The sequence below is a fragment of the Podarcis erhardii genome, assembly GCF_964252035.2.
Source record: "Podarcis erhardii genome assembly, chromosome: 12".
In the NCBI taxonomy this organism is placed as follows: Eukaryota; Metazoa; Chordata; class Lepidosauria; order Squamata; family Lacertidae; genus Podarcis; species Podarcis erhardii.
The window spans coordinates 34034578-34050482 of record NC_138513.1 but is presented as its reverse complement, the minus strand read 5'-3'; the positions used below and the strand labels follow the sequence as shown (position 1 = coordinate 34050482).

The 15905-nt window shown below is 45.5% G+C and overlaps 1 protein-coding gene and 1 long non-coding RNA gene across 12 annotated transcripts in view; one reads left to right on the top strand and one right to left on the bottom strand.

Moving 5' to 3' along the window:
- Positions 1-15905, top strand: part of ZNF385D (zinc finger protein 385D) — a 583216-nt gene that overhangs the window by 310467 nt on the left and 256844 nt on the right. The gene's annotated exons all lie outside the window — the stretch shown is intronic.
- Positions 1138-10348, bottom strand: LOC309325812. Its single transcript, XR_014150033.1, has 4 exons — positions 10220-10348; positions 5749-5846; positions 5011-5070; positions 1138-1377 (listed from the first exon to the last, which is right to left on the bottom strand). It is a non-coding gene; the product is annotated as an uncharacterized lncRNA (long non-coding RNA).

Below are 15905 nucleotides of genomic sequence, written 5' to 3'. Positions count from 1 at the left end.
AGCAAGGGGAAGCATACTCTGCCCTCTGTCACAAGTTAGAGAACTAAGGTGCTATCAGGTAGTTGAATCCCTTCTGTCCAGAAAAGAACACCAGCAAATGAAAATCCACCTGTCTCCGAACAGATATCAATGCTATTCACAATTTACATATTCATTTTGCCATTAACAAACTGATTCATTTTCTCCACTTTTCTTTCTTCCCCTTGTGTATTTTGTCTTTCTACAGTCATACCTCGGGTTACAGCCTCTTCAGGTTGCATTTTTTGGGGTTGCAGACCGCCAAAACTCGGAAGTACCGCAATGGGTTACTTCCAGGTCTCGGCGGTCGTGCATGCGCTTTGCACATGCGCAGAAGCACTGAATCGCAACCCGCACATGTGCAGATGCACAGACATGGGTTGCGAACATGCATCCTGCCCAGATCACGTTTGCAACCCGAGCGTCCACTGTAGTTTGTAAACAAGACCTGGGTCTCTCCCTCTCTCTCTCTCTCTCTCTCTCCCTCCCTCCCTCCCTCCCTCCCCCTCCCTCCCCCCCTCTCTCACTGTGTGTGTGTGTGTGTGTGTGTGTATGTGTGTGTGTGTAATGTGAGATGCTTTTGGAGACAATGGGGTAGACAAAGTTAGTTGAACTTGGGTCCTATTGAAATCAATGAGATGTTAGTCACGATAAAAGTCCCACTGATCTCTTCTGGCTTGGGCTGGAAAGCAGAACAAATAATAATAATAATAATAAGAAGAAGAAGAAGAAGAATAAGTCTAAGCAAAATGTATATTATTTTTCCTGGCTGTTTCTAAATAGTCAGGTAGATTTAATGAATTCCAGACTTGGATCCGTTGCCTAGCATAACAACAATGGTTGATGATGCATATGAATGCAGCACTCTGGGCCTAAAATTAACAGCCATTCCTCTTGCTCTCCCAGCCCAGCAGAGGAGCACAAGAGAGCTCCCCACGTCTGGGCAGGCAGCTGTGATTATGTGCAGTGAATGATATCATCAACACCCATTGACAGTACACATCCCTGCCCAAGCTAAGTGATGCCTGTTGCAGGGGACGGGGGACTCCAGGCATTTTATTGAGTTAGGTATAGACCAATACTTTAGTGAGTGGTGAATAAAGGGAGGTAGCACCTGTGCATCCCTATTGAAAGTGGCAGTTCAGCAAAGTGAAGCACAACTAAGGCAAACAAGGTGATTAATCCATGTAGGAAGATGATTTGGGGAAGAAAGTGGCTCAGCTTGGACACACTGCTTCTTTCCTTCACTTTATGGAGTGCAGCTTTACTTCATTACCCAGCCACATGTTCACTTAGACTTTCACTTAAGATGATCCCTTAGAGTCACAGGTACTTTGGAGAAGAAACTTTGTCTGAGAACTGAAATGAGAATGCAATCATGAATAAAATACTACTTTTTTTGTATATCTGGAAATATCTGTATATCTGGAAATAATCGAGAAACAATCAGACATCCAGAAACACCTTGCCTTATTATCTATTTTTTCCTGCATAGAAATTGGCCTATTACACCACTCTGGGTGGTATGTATTTCTTAAAAAAAAGCTCGTGTGTGTGTTTCACATGTAACCCCTACACACACTTCTGTAAGAGAGGGATCTTTCACATGGGTCAGCGGCGTGCTACTCTGAAATTGCATCTAAGAACTTCAGAATCCTAGGGATTTACACCCACAACAACAGCACGCTTAAAAAGATGTTTATTACAGATGGGTGAGAAAAGGAATTAAGTTACCAGCTAATCAAGTGTGGTGTAGCATATAAACATAAATTCATGGGTACATTTAACCTAATACATTTACAACCCTAAATAAAATAAGTTCTTAATAGAGTAAAAATATTACCATGCTAACGACATGGATGAAAAAGGGTGGAGCGTCCCCACTTGACATGAAACTCCAGAAGGCAGAAAGGAGATTTAAAGTTATCTTTCCAATGCATAGAGGGGATCCTGTTAATTGGTAGCAATATGTGCCTGTGTTGGTCAGAACCAGAAGCTTGGGCCAGGGAGTCTACGCCTTAGGTTTTTGTATGATTTCCAGCTCTTAGACTCAAAAAGCTCTGCTATTGCAGCTGGGCAATAGAATGCCTTTACCAAAGAGCTTCTTGGTCCAGTGTGCCGTGCTGCACTGAAATGCTCTTAGCACATAGTGGGATTCAGATAAAAGAAGAGTATTCAGAGCACCCAAATCCAATCTGTTTTATAGGAATTTAGTTTCATAGGAATGCCTGGAAGCAGTGGCAGACTGCTCAAATTTCCGTGGTGCCTGTGCAACACCAAAATTTGCTCCCCCCCTGCTTTTAGCATTCCATTTTAATCATAGTTGCAGTGGCCCCTGTGGCACCCCCAAGGCTCAGCGCCCAATGTGACCAAACCATTTGAGCTCCCCAAAATCAGCTACTGCTGGAAATGAGGTTAAGATGAAGTAAGAAAGAGAAACTATGGTTTTCTCCACCCTTTTAGAGGTTAGGTGGGGTCTCCTTACTAAAAGTTGGAAATTAGAGTGGGCTTAATGATTGTAATTGTGTCTCAGCCATGTTTTCTGCTGGAGTCTGGTTATCAGGAAGTATGGTATAAATGGCATTGTTCTGTTTGACCAGGTGTGTCAAACCTTGATCTGCAACATAGTTGAGTTCTGAATTGGGTAAGAGAGAATCCTACTTCCTGAGCTGACTAGATTACTTGCTGGGAGGTCTTGGCTCAGGCAATCATGATTTTTGCCAGTCATCTCTGTTTTGCTACTATATATTAAAGTAAGGGCTCAAACACAATGTGAAGGTAAAAAGTTGAAGGAATTGTGTTTCCCAGCATGCACTCGCTGTACCAGCTTCCCAATTCAGTAAACAGAATCAAATACTAGTAAAAGTAAATGGTAAAGGACCCATGGACAGTTAAGTCCAGTCAAAAGCGATTGTGGGGTGTGGCACTCATCTTGCTTTTCAGGCCGAGGGAGCTGGTGTTTGCCCACAGTCAGCTTTCTGGGTCATGTGGCCAGCATGACTAAACTGCTGCTGGTGTGAGGAGGACAGTAACGAGTGCCAGAGCCCACAGAAATACCGTTTACCTTCCTGCCACATTGGTACCTATTTATCTCCTTCACTGGTGTGCTTTCGAACTGCTAAACTGGCAGAAGCTGGGACAGAACAAAGGGAGCTCACCCCATGGCACGGATTTGAACTACCAGCCTTCCTATTGACAAGCCCAAGAGGCTCAATGGTGTTGTGAGCTCCTATGTTATAGAACTCAGTCTTGTTTAATGTGCAATACATAATTTTTGTTCAAACCCCTCATTCAGAATATCTCCCCAAATTATCAGAATCTGAAGTTATCAAAAGATGATGGAAACTGAGGCAAACAGTACTATAAAAATAAGAGAGATGGTCATCACTCTGGAGTGCAGTACTTCAGATTTTTCCCCACTTAGCAGATTAGCTGAAAAGAGGCCATTTGCCAACTATGATTAAAAGCACCAAATTTAGTGCCTAAACGATTATTGTTATTAAAATTTCAGATGTCTCTCTAGGTGAACTCAATTACAGTGACACAATGGAGCAAATAAATGTAAAAGCCATTGGCCTTATTCTATCCTAAAGGTCAAATACATCAGACTGAATAATGGTTAAAATAGACGTGAGAACCACAAATGGGGCATTGATCAAAGACATTTTGGATTACAGGCCTCTTTACCTAGTTTTTTAAAAGTTGTCATTTGTTTCAGCCTTGCACTGTGACAAGGTTTATATATGCAGTAAGTGTTGAGTTTAAATAAGCAGTAAGTGATTTTCGTAATAACTTTTGACGTCTTCCATTAATAACCCTTTTCAGTATTGCTGTGCTTTGTTCTGCAGCACAGAGATTCAAGCCTTGTTTCTGTTGTCTCCATAGTAAAGCTTGCTAATACAAAGCAGTTGTATAAAGCTACTCTCCAAAGGTCACTAGTGAGCAAAAGAAATGCCTGCAGTGAAGCCAAGAGCCAAAGCCAGAGTGGATTAACAACAGGTGTCTGCCTTGCCCAATGGGTTCATTGCAGTGGATTAGCCTAACAGCTGATATTCAGAGAGGTGCATAACTTCAACAGTGCATAGAAGGAAGGATGCTGATCTGATTTGTACAGGATACCACTGTAGCAAAATGAGTCAGCTTTGTCTAGCTCTGCTGCATGTCAGTTGCAAAACTGTAGTAACTGTTTATCAGACCCATGGTTTGTGATAATATTGATAGGTACACTAGTTCCAAAATTGTGGAAACCTTTTGGGGAAAGTGTATTTCTGAGGTTTGATGGCTTATAACTCTACTTTTTTTTTTTGTAATACCATAAAATTATATATCAATAGAAAGATAATCTAATGAAGGATGTAATGCAACAAAGTTTGTTCAATAATCTGCACTCTATCAAAAGTTATAGCCAAATAACCAGAAAAAGGAGTGTTTAGAGAGCCAATCAGGTGTCATCTTGTTTTGGCAATGATGGCTCATAGCACCACTTTTTTTTGCGTAATACCATAAAATAATATATCAATGGAAAGATGGTACTATTTGATGGTATTACTCCAAAAAAAGGTGGTGTTGTGAGCCATCAAACCTCGAAAATACACTTTCTCCAAAAGGTTTTCCCAATTTTGGCCACTACTGTATAATCTAGGATTGTTCACCAGTTATTTGCCTAGACACTTCCATGCCGCTTCTCCACTTTTGTGCCAATTTTGCTTAATTCCACTAACACACCTGGAAGTGCTGGTTGACCCAATTTAGCAGAGCAGCATAATGGATTGAAGCACTGGTGCTGTTAAAAGCTATAATGTTGTGCTGGGGCCTGATTTCCGCACTACTTATTCCACAGTCCTGTTTCCACTCACCTGGGAGTAAGCTCCATTAAACTTAGGGTTTTATATGCTGATATGAATACATTGGATTTCACTCGGTAGCTCAGTGGCAACCAGAGGGTGCTTCCAAGACTTCTGACACATGGCGCCATTAGGGTGCCACACTTACCAACCTGCCACCTACAGTCTACACTAGGTGCCCCCTCTGGAATGGATGGATGAATGAGTCCTCTGATAAATAGAAAGAGAAACAACAGGATTTGTTGTTATTTTACAGTGGATCTGAGTTGATGAGTTTTTTTCAGCTTCACAGCTTATGTTCGTCTTTTTGTTTAATATCATGCTTTTCAGCTTGTGAAGCTTATCCTGTTATTCAGTTAGTAAACTGTTAGGATTAAAACTATGAATGAATAGTTTCAATTAAAAACCATGAGTGTAGAAAAATCAAAAGAAACTTTCATTCTCCCTCTCATCCTCTCTCTCTCTCTGATAAAATCATTGATTCTTCCTGTATTTGTCCAAAATTATTCCCATGTTACAATTGTTACAGCAGTGATCACTGAAGTTCTTTTTAAAAAAGCACTTTGGAAGCTATTTTTGAACATGCTTTACCTAGATTGCAGTACAAACTAGGTCAAGACATAAGAAATCCTGACCTTAGCTGTTAAGTTGGGACACAGGTGGGGTTGCTGCTGGCCTGCTTTCTGCTGTGCCGTACTTTCACCACTATGGGTGGGCAGAAAGCAGTGCTGCAGTTATCAGTTCAGCTGCTGATTATTTGTTATATTTGTATAGTGTCCGTCTAGTATTCTATAAAAATTAGATTTTTGTAATTTATTTGAGCAGGTGGGAAATCCGGGTCACGGGCAATGCTTACATTCAGAAATTGTAGAAATCCTTAGTCCACAGTGGCATACCGGTTTGTTCAAAGTCCACGCAGTACTCCTTATTTTCTTCAGGGTTTCTTACAGCTCTCTAGATCAGTAGAGAGTACATTCTCAATACCTAACAATAGGAAATATAAAATAGTTCAGACAGTCTTGCTGTTCAGCAGCATTGAGTTGACACATCCATTTGCTCCACGGGCAGCCTGGTATTTTCATCAAGGAGGTCTTCATTCTCTAAGCTGTATGCAGTTTAACTGGGGGATAAAGATCATGATTCAAATCTTAAAGTGAAAGAATGACATCTTCCCCCTTTTCTGTGCTTAATTTCATTATCAGGCTGTAATAGACCAACATAGAACAGACATGGTGTCTGACATCCAGGATCTCCATGAAATTTCCCTGCTTCTTCATTTATCTCATGTACAGACAGTAGTTGATTATCATTTGGTTGCCTCCTTATAAACTAGGGATGGGTTTGGAAAACAGGTGATGAAGAGCCCACAGCTCGGTTACAGTGCACATGTTATGCTTACATAATGTCCCAGGTTAAGATGCTGCCCTCTTCTCCCCCCCCCCCCATGCAAAAAAGTGAGGGATGACAAAAAGAATACCAGTCAATACACTAAAACTGTTTATTGCGGGGCCAGAGGGATAATGTGAGATTTACTCAGGTCCCCAATTCACCTTGGGCAACTGAATTGGGACCTGAGTTCTTCAAAGAAAATTGCACAAAAATTACACAGTACCCATTCTTTCTTTGCTTGTTTGTTTCATTTATATCCCACCTTTTCTCAGTGTTATGGAATGGTCTGAATCTGAAGATGGGGGAATGCTGTCGCAGGCAGATCAGCTTCTCTCAGAAGAGGAGGGGGAATATTCTCCCCCCTCCAGGGTTTTCAGAAGCAGAGAGAAAGGCAGATACAGACACAGAAGCTGAACAGCTTATAGAGGAGCTACCCAGCTATGAGATAATGACAGGAGAAGCAGAAGGGAGGGGACAGCTAGGAGAGACGTCAATTGAGAGTATGGGGGACCACCCCCTGTCCCCTGACTCGGAGGTCTGAATGTGTCAGAGAAAAAGGAGGGAGAGGTAGGGAGGAAATTCCAGTTGGCGCCTTTCTTGCTGCGGAAGTAGTAAGGAGGGTTTAGAGTAGACAACTGGCCTCCTTGCAGAGAGCTGTGTATTTGTGATCACAACATGAAGCTGCAATAAAAGGACTATAAATCTATCAACTGCTCATTAATTCTTATCTGTGAAGTTAGCAAAGGGAGGGGAGGTCTCTCCGAGCTTGACACTCAAGGAGTTCAAAGTAGTGTGCATAGGTGTCTCTTCCTCCCCACTTTATCCTAACAACCCTGTGGAGTTGGTTAAGCTAAGAGTGAATGATTGTCCAAAGGTGCGCTTCATTGCCGAGTGGGGATTGAAACTCCGGTCTCCCAGATTCTTATCTCACACTCTTAGCAGTATACCACGCTGGCTCTCTCGAACACCACACTGTAGTAACTGCTTCTTTATTAGGCAGATGTATTACTGATTGGACTGCTTCCTTTGTTCTGAACTAATAATCAGAGAGGCAGCAGAAGCACCTTAGAGGCTTTTCATGGGATATACACAACAGAGAAGGCATCTACCGGAAATCTGAACTCTGAATAAGTGCTGCAAGTTGAAATAGACAGCACTGGTCTATCATTGTAAGACAGGTTATATAGAAGTAGATGACCTGTGAGTTCTAAAGATAGAAGGTGGGCGCGCGCTCTCTCTCTCTCTCTCTCTCTCTGTGTGTGTGTGTGTGTGTGTGTAAGGTAACTATATAAGTGCTCAAATTTTTTCATGGAAAAGGTTGAACTCTATGGAAGACTGTTTATCTGTAACTCCAGACAAATTGAGTTTAGGAATTTGGAAAAGCAAGGAATTTGGGAAATCTATGTGGCCAGAGCTTACAAATGCAAGAAAATATCTCATGCTTGCTTTCCCTCTCTTTCTGAATGTTATGAGAACTAACTGCTTAGCTCTCCCCCACTCTCACTTATTAACCTTGTGTTACAGAGGAACTGTAATCCTGAAAACATAGACGGAACCCATCCGTGTGCATGAACCAGTTTAGATGCATAGATGTTTCTCTGGCTACATTCCTTCAAGCAACTGTTTTTAGCCATTCAACAACATAAACAGAGAATAGATTGTGCTTCATTATGTAATATTAAAATTTTAAAAGTCTGCTTTCCTAGTTTCAATCACCACACTTGTCCTTATTTTTTATCTTCTGAAATGTGTGTTTCAGATTAAGAAGCTTGAATGTCTGCTGAGAATCGGATCCAAACATGCCATGAATTAAAATATTAATACTTTGCTTCTTAATGAACAGAGACACTAATACCACTCTGTGTATTAGTCTTTCATGCTGCCATGCTGATTATGAATATAAATTGCATTATGGAAGAATGCTTTAAAAAAGAATTAAATCCAAATGTAGCATTTGGTGTGCAAAGTACATTTGTTTTGAAGGTTGTGTTCAGTGGATTATTTCTGTCAAGCTTTCTATTTATCACCTCTTTAGCCATAAGATAAAACATCCCTTTCTGTTGAAATACAATCACAGTAAAATGCCACCTCATCTAAACAGATGACTATAATCAAAATGCACTGTTTTTAGAAATATTCATATTTCAAACAATTATGTTTAGTGAGTTCTTGCCAGTTAGGCTTGTTCAGCTAGGAGCTGCTTTTTAATGAGAAAGCGGAATGGGCTTTAGCCGATACGATCCATTGGCAGAAACACAATCAAATGAGGGAAAAGTTTAATTGGTTTTATTTAATTCAGTCACATCTAAGGTTCTTAACAAAGACAACAAACAAACTGTTGTGGAACTATGAAAATTGAGTCTTTTTCATTGACGCTGTCATTCATTAACTCCAAATGTGTGTATGGTACATTCATAAGGTATTAGAAAGCATTATTATTTTGATTTAAAAGTATCAAAATATTTTAATTTCTTTCTCAATTTTGTTATTCCTGGAGTAGTTGGTCTAGATTAGCTGAGAAGCTGTAATGAATAGATAGTCTAGAACCAGAATCACAACCCAACCACTTGGTGAGTTAATGCAGGGTTGACTATGGTGTGTCATGAGTAATGGAGACTGTAGGTTTAGGACATTACGTGGTAAATGCTCCCCTCCCAGATAAAGATTTAGCATTATGGCATATTTTCCGTAACGTTGTTGTTGGCGTATGACTTCAAATGAACAATCAGAATCCACTTGTGTACAGCATGATATTAGCTAAATGCCTAGCAGCTGTATGAGACTAAAGCAGCCAAGCTATAAATCTGAGCAAACTGCATGAAAGGCTATATAATGCAAACTGATCACTTTAGGTCTTGAATTAATCTGGCTGTGAATAAAAATAACCAACAACATACCCTCTTCTAATTTTAACAACCGCTGTTGGGAAAAACGTGACAGATGGATCATTACATGAGTAACCATTACAAACCAACACTGTGATCCAACAAAACACACACACACACACACACACACTACTACTACTACTACTAGTCCCCATGAAGGCGGACCTTTAATTTTAATCTCTATGTCAAAACCAAACAGTTAAGGTGGTAACATTAATTGGATTTAAATACTGTGTACAATACAAGTAGCCTTTTGTGGGCTTCATGGTTTTAAAAAAGAGCCGTAGACTGTCTTGTATTTTGCATTATGAAAAGCAGAAGGTGCATGCTGATCTACTTTGACCGTAGAGGCTCTTCACGTGGCGTAGCATATTATTTAATATGGAATTTATTCACATAAGTGACACGAATCTCCATACAGCACTGACATGAGGATATTCCACACAACTAGGTTTGCCACCTTTGTTCTGGCAAAATACAGGGCAGGGCAGGGCAGGCTGAGGCGCTTGGGTGGCAATTTAAATAACATTGAATGGATGTCAGTACGGTACCCTTTATTATCCTTCAGGGGTGCAATGCTGTGTATGGAAGCATAGGAGGGGTTAACAAATGAATCTTTCATTTAATTGGCTCATTTCCATGTAACATAGTATAGAAGACAATGTACCACAAAACTAAGATTGTGGAAGAACGTACCATCACAAAACTAATTTTTCAATTGTGTTTTATAGTAGTGCACGTATTTAAGAAGATTCAATGTAGGGGTTATGTTCATAACCAGATTAGCGTGGAAAGCACTTTTAGGTGTTTGAATCCCATGGCACTCCAGTAACATATGCAGGAAGAATTTGGATTGAGTGAATGATGTACCTCCTTTCCATGTCAGCACTGTCAGTAGCTGCATGGGGAAGACATTACATCGTTCAGAAGCCCCATGTTGTTTCTCCTTTTAGACATTACCCACTTTGGGACCCAGAGCGGTTCCCATGAAACTCTGCTAACATAAATTCAGCTTTATTGTTACTACTGTATACATGATTGCTATCATCCTGGTATTTTATGCAATCTGCCATCTATTCTTACCATTATTTCTTGGACGTGGACATCCGCCTAGCTTGACAAAATTTGGCACCCTTATTTGCATTCAGTTAAGTGCTGCTACTTATAGTGATTTAATGGGCTCAACTCTTTTGTCCACTCCTAGCTCCCTTGATTACCTTAATAGCAGGTAATTCTAATATCTCCTGCGGCAGTGTTCCTTAGCAACAAAGGAATTAGAAGAATAACAAGTGGAAGCCTGGAAAAAAAAAATCGGCAGAAAGGCTTATTCTAATTGGTGTAATCTAAATTCAGCCCTTCTTACCTCTGTGCAGCCAACTGCAAAAGCACACATGAAGAAGTGTTCTTCTAAATGGAACAATATTCATTTTTATCTCAAAAATGCTAAGCACCTGGAAGTCATGTGACTCACCAAAGGAAATAAAAAGCTTTTTTGGGAAAAACCAGAGCCATCCTAACCCTCACCAGAAGGGATTAGGATTATGCAGAAGAGCTCCTCTGTTGGGGGAGATGTTCTCCACTGGTTGCAGCAGGCTGCCTACCCTGCCTGCCCTGGAGGCCTCTGATAGGTCTATAGAAGGAGCCTGCTGATGGTCTCTACTGGCAACAGGGGCTAAATTGGGGTGTTCTGGGATGCTGGCAGCGGCCTTGGATCTGCAGATCCAAAGCTCCCTGGACCTGATGTGGGTATTTTCCATTCAATTGTAAATTGGGATTTCAAATCTTATAGGCAACCTTCATGAGTAGACGAGGCTCCCTGCTTCAGACTTCACCATTTGACTTGTGGAGGGTGACTGGCACAGAATTGCAAGGGTGTGGAGCTTACTGTGCTTTGTCCTATTCATCCTGCTCACATGTAGCTTTTACATGCAAGCAGCATGCCTGAATAGGGCTCATAATAACAACATATGGACAGTGTTTGGCACCATTATGGCATTAAAGTAAATGTAACATTAAGGAAAACAGGAAAAGGACAGGAAAGAGCAGGAAAGGGTGAATTATTGCAACGACCTTAAAGGTAAGATTCATATTCTTATTTCAGACCAAAATGGGGCAAGAATCCGCTCCAAACTTTATCTGAAAGCTGCATATCACCAGCTTGAGTTTCACCCTGGCTCTAGATATATCACCATATTTATCACTCACTCTCATCTTGGGTGATACAAAGACTAAGCTTTGGTGTCTCGTCTTCTGCTGAATTTTTGAGAATGTAATCCAAGAAACTCTAGCCGGGCTCCCTGGTGCCTTGAACCTCAATGATGACATTCTTTTGTTTGGAGCAAATCAGAAGCCACATGATGACACCCTTGAAGCAGTTTTGGATTATTTGCAATACAATCTCACACTGAATCCTGGGAAGTGTGAATACTGTTATGTAGTGAAGTTTCACCCTGGGCCAGCAGGGGGATACTGTATATAGTTTTCATTCAGGTCTGTTGATAGTTTTCCCTCAGGTCCGCGTCAGTTATTTTAGGCGGGAACTCTGGGCTGTTGTTGTTACAATGTTGACAGCCGGCTGCCTATAAAAGCAGGCCGGCTGAGCTGTTTGCAGTCAGTTCTATTCCAGCTTACGAAATAAAGAGCTACTTGGAGAAATCGCTGTGTCGTCTGCTATGTCAACCCACAACTTAACACTGGCGACGAGGATGGGATAGATGGACATCAGAGCACAGCCAGATGCGGCCAGCCTCTGAACTGAGCTGAATCACTGAGCTGAATCACAGAGCGAAATCACTGAGCGAAATCACTGGACAGAACCAATTCAGAGCTGACTGTTCTGGCTAGAGCACTGTGTTCCATCCATCGCCCTTCACGCCGGCATCGGAATCATGGCTTCACTTGTGCCTCTACCGCCGTTTGCGCCAGCCTCTGAATCATGGGATTCCTACCTCGCTCGGTTCGACTGCTACCTCCAAGCCAACGAGCTGACAGCAGTATCAAAGGATCGTAAGCGGGGCCTATTCCTCAGCCTCTGTGGGCCTGAGGTGTTTGAGACGGCCCGAGCATTGGTTGCGCCCGAAGCAGTCCAGGCAACACCATGGGACACGATCCAAGAGAAGCTCCGCAACCACTACGCACCAAAGCCGTCCAAGATTGCTGCCCGCCATGCGTTCTACCACCGGAACCAGGCAGAGGGGGAGTCAATCAACAACTACACCACCGCCCTGCGACAGGCTGCAATGCACTGTGAGTTCCGAGACTTAGACGATGCCCTGATGGATCGAATCGTCTGCGGGGTCCGGGACATCCATCTGCAACGGCGTCTCCTCGCCAAGCCAGACCTCACGCTGCAGAAAGCCATTGAGGAGGCTGTGGCCTCAGAAGCTGCTGAACGCTCCGCCCAGGAGATCCGCAAGTGCAGCAGCCCACGTCTTGCTAGGGAGCCAGTTCCGGTGCATCATGAAGAGGCCAGCAGTGATGAGGCATCCTCCAGTGAAGGCGATGACGTGCACCAGACAAAGCGGGAGCACAGGAAGTTCCAACAGAAGTCCAAGGGCCAACCGGAATGTGCCGGCTGCGGAGGCAACCATTCCCGTGCCAAGTGTCGATTCAGAGACGCCATCTGTAGGAAGTGTTCCAGAAGGGGCCACATCGCTAAGGTCTGCCGATCGGCTCCGTCTGACACCCCCCCTTCATCGACTCGCAAGTCCAAGCCTTCACTCCAGTCTGCCAAGGAAAGTTGTTTCGCTCTCACCAACTGCCGCTGCCCGTCTGGAACCACGATTGGCCAAACCGACTCGCCTACGCGACGCAAGCTGAACGTCACGGTGCTCATTGAAGGAGCTCCATGTGACATGGAGATCGACACCGGGTCTGCCCTGTCCATCGTGTCGTGGAGCACCATCAAAAGACTGGTACCCAGAGTGTCCAAAAGGCAACTCGACTCTCACCGCGTACACCTGAGAGACTACCAGGGAAACGACATTCCCGTGGTAGGCGTTGGCCGGTTCCGCATCGCCTTCAAGGATTTTTCGGGCCTGCTCCGGTTGGTGGTGGTCGAAGGTCAGCGGCCAAGCCTCCTAGGGCTAGACTGGTTTGATGCCCTCGGCCTGGAAGTCACCGGCATCAACTGCATCTCTAACGCAGAGACTGAGGGTCTGGTCAAAGACTTTGCCGAGGTTTTTGACGGCACCTTGGGGCAATATACAGGTACGCCCATCTCCTTTAGCCTTGATCCACAAGTCGCCCCCATCAAGCTAAAGCCACGCCGGGTTCCCTTTGCTCTCAAGGCTAAGGTGGACGAACAACTGGACAAACTGATCGCCCAAGGAGTTTTGGAGCCGGTTGACCACGCCAAGTGGGAAACCCCCATCGTCACGCCTGTCAAGCCAGATGGGTCGGTGAGAATCTGCGCTGACTACAAGTGCACGATCAACAAGGCACTTCAGCAGCACGCTTATCCGGTTCCTGTTGTCCAACACCTGCTGCATTCCCTGGGTGAGGGTAAGGTCTTCGCTAAGCTGGACCTTGCCCAAGGCTATCAACAACTGCCAGTCGATGATGCCACTGCTGAAGCCCAGACGATCGTCACCCACCGGGGGGCATTCCGTTGCCGCCGGTTGCAGTTCGGGGTGAGTGTGGCTCCTGGCATCTTCCAAAGCCTTATGGAGCGTCTCCTGCAAGGGCTTCCGGGCGTGGTACCATATTTTGATGACGTCTTGGTGTCTGCAGACTCACACCAGCAGCTGTTCGAGCGCCTCCGTGCCGTGCTGACCAGGTTCCAAGAGGCCGGGCTCAAGGTAAAGAGGGAGAAGTGCCAGATCGCCGTTCCACAGGTAGAGTTCCTGGGCTATCTTATCGATGCCTCCGGCCTTCACCCGACCACATCCAAGATCCGCGCTATCCAGCAGGCCCCCACCCCAAAGAACAAGACGGAGTTGCAGGCGTTCCTGGGGCTGCTGAACTTTTATAACATGTTCCTGCCCCACAAAGCCACAGTGGCTGAGCCTCTTCACCGACTCCTTAGTACAAAGACGCCTTGGGCCTGGGGTCATCGGGAGACGGCGGCCTTCAACGCGGTTAAGGCTCTCCTTTCATCAGACAGTGTGCTGGTACAGTACAGTGAATCCAGGCCGCTGGTCCTTGCCTGCGACGCCTCACCTTTTGGCATCGGTGCTGTCCTTAGTCACCGTTTTCCAGATGGAAGAGAAGCACCGCTCGCCTACTTTTCCAGGACACTATCTCTGACGGAACGGAATTACAGCCAGCTCGACAAGGAGGCATTGGCACTTGTGGCTGGAGTGAAGAGGTTCCATGAATACCTCTATGGCAGGACTTTTGACCTCATCACTGACCACAAGCCACTCCTGGGCCTCCTCGCCGGTGATCGTCCAACTCCACCGGTCCTCTCGCCACGCATGCTGCGATGGACTGTTTTCCTGGCTGCCTACCACTACCGGCTCATCCATCGCCCGGGGAAATCGATGGGCCATGCCGATGCCCTCAGCCGTTGCCCTCTTCCAGCATTTGTGGAAGACCCGGCTCCAGCTTCATCGCTCCTTCTGATTGAGGATCTTCCGGCAGCGCCTGTATCAGCTGCCACTGTGGCCTCCGCGTCTGCCCAGGATCGCACCATCAGCCGGGTGCTCAACTGGGTGTGGAGGGGGTGGCCACAAGGGCCTTTTGCATCGGAGTTCCAGCCCTTCGCAACCAGACAACATGAACTCTCAGCTCATTGCGGCTGTCTGCTGTGGGGAGACCGCGTCGTGATTCCCCAGGGACTCCGTCAGCGCGTCCTGGAGGCTCTGCACGTTGGCCACCCGGGAATTGTCAAAATGAAGGCGTTGGCTCGGTGTTACGTCTGGTGGCCTAATATGGACGATGCCATCACTGCCAGGGTGTCCGCCTGTCAAGCGTGCCAAGAGTCGAGGCCTGCACCACCGGCAGCTAAGGGACACACCTGGGAGACGCCAAAGACACCCTGGTCGAGGGTGCACATCGATCTGGCTGGCCCCTTTCACGGCCGGACCTTTATGGTAGTGGTGGACGCCTATTCCAAATGGCTGGAGGTCGCCCTGATGCCCTCCACCACTACCGAAGCTGTCATCCGGGTGCTGCGAGGCCTGTTTGCAACGCATGGGTGTCCTGATGTCCTTGTCTCTGACAACGGACCGCAGTTCACGTCAGGCACGTTTGAGCGGTATCTTTTGGGACTGGGCATCCGCAATGCCCTAACGGCACCCTTTCATCCATCCAGCAACGGGCAAGCGGAAAGAATGGTGCGCTCGTCAAAAGAGGCACTGGTGTGCCTGGACCGGGGAGACTGGCATGAGCGGGTCGCCGAATACTTGTTCGTGCAACACATCACCCCTCATGCGGCCACAGGGAGGAGTCCTGCTGAACTGCTTATGGGCCGCCGCCTCAGGTCACCGCTCGACCGGCTACACCCGGACTTTGCCGTGGCTGAACCCCCAGGCTGTGCCAACGCGCCACGGTCATTTGTCCCAGGAAACCAGGTCTTTGCCCGGAACTATGTGGGGGACATTCCTTGGGTGCCAGCCACAGTAGTGGGAGTCACTGGACCTCGCTCGTACCAGGTGGCACTCGAAGACGGACGCTTGTGGCGACGGCACATAGACCAGCTTAGGCGCAGGGTTGGGGACTTGGACACTACCGAGGTGCCCCCAACTGCGCTTGCGGCTCCAGAAGAGACACGTACAGATGGCGAGGCCCCACCTACACCTCCCTCGCAAACTGCCAGCGTGGAGCC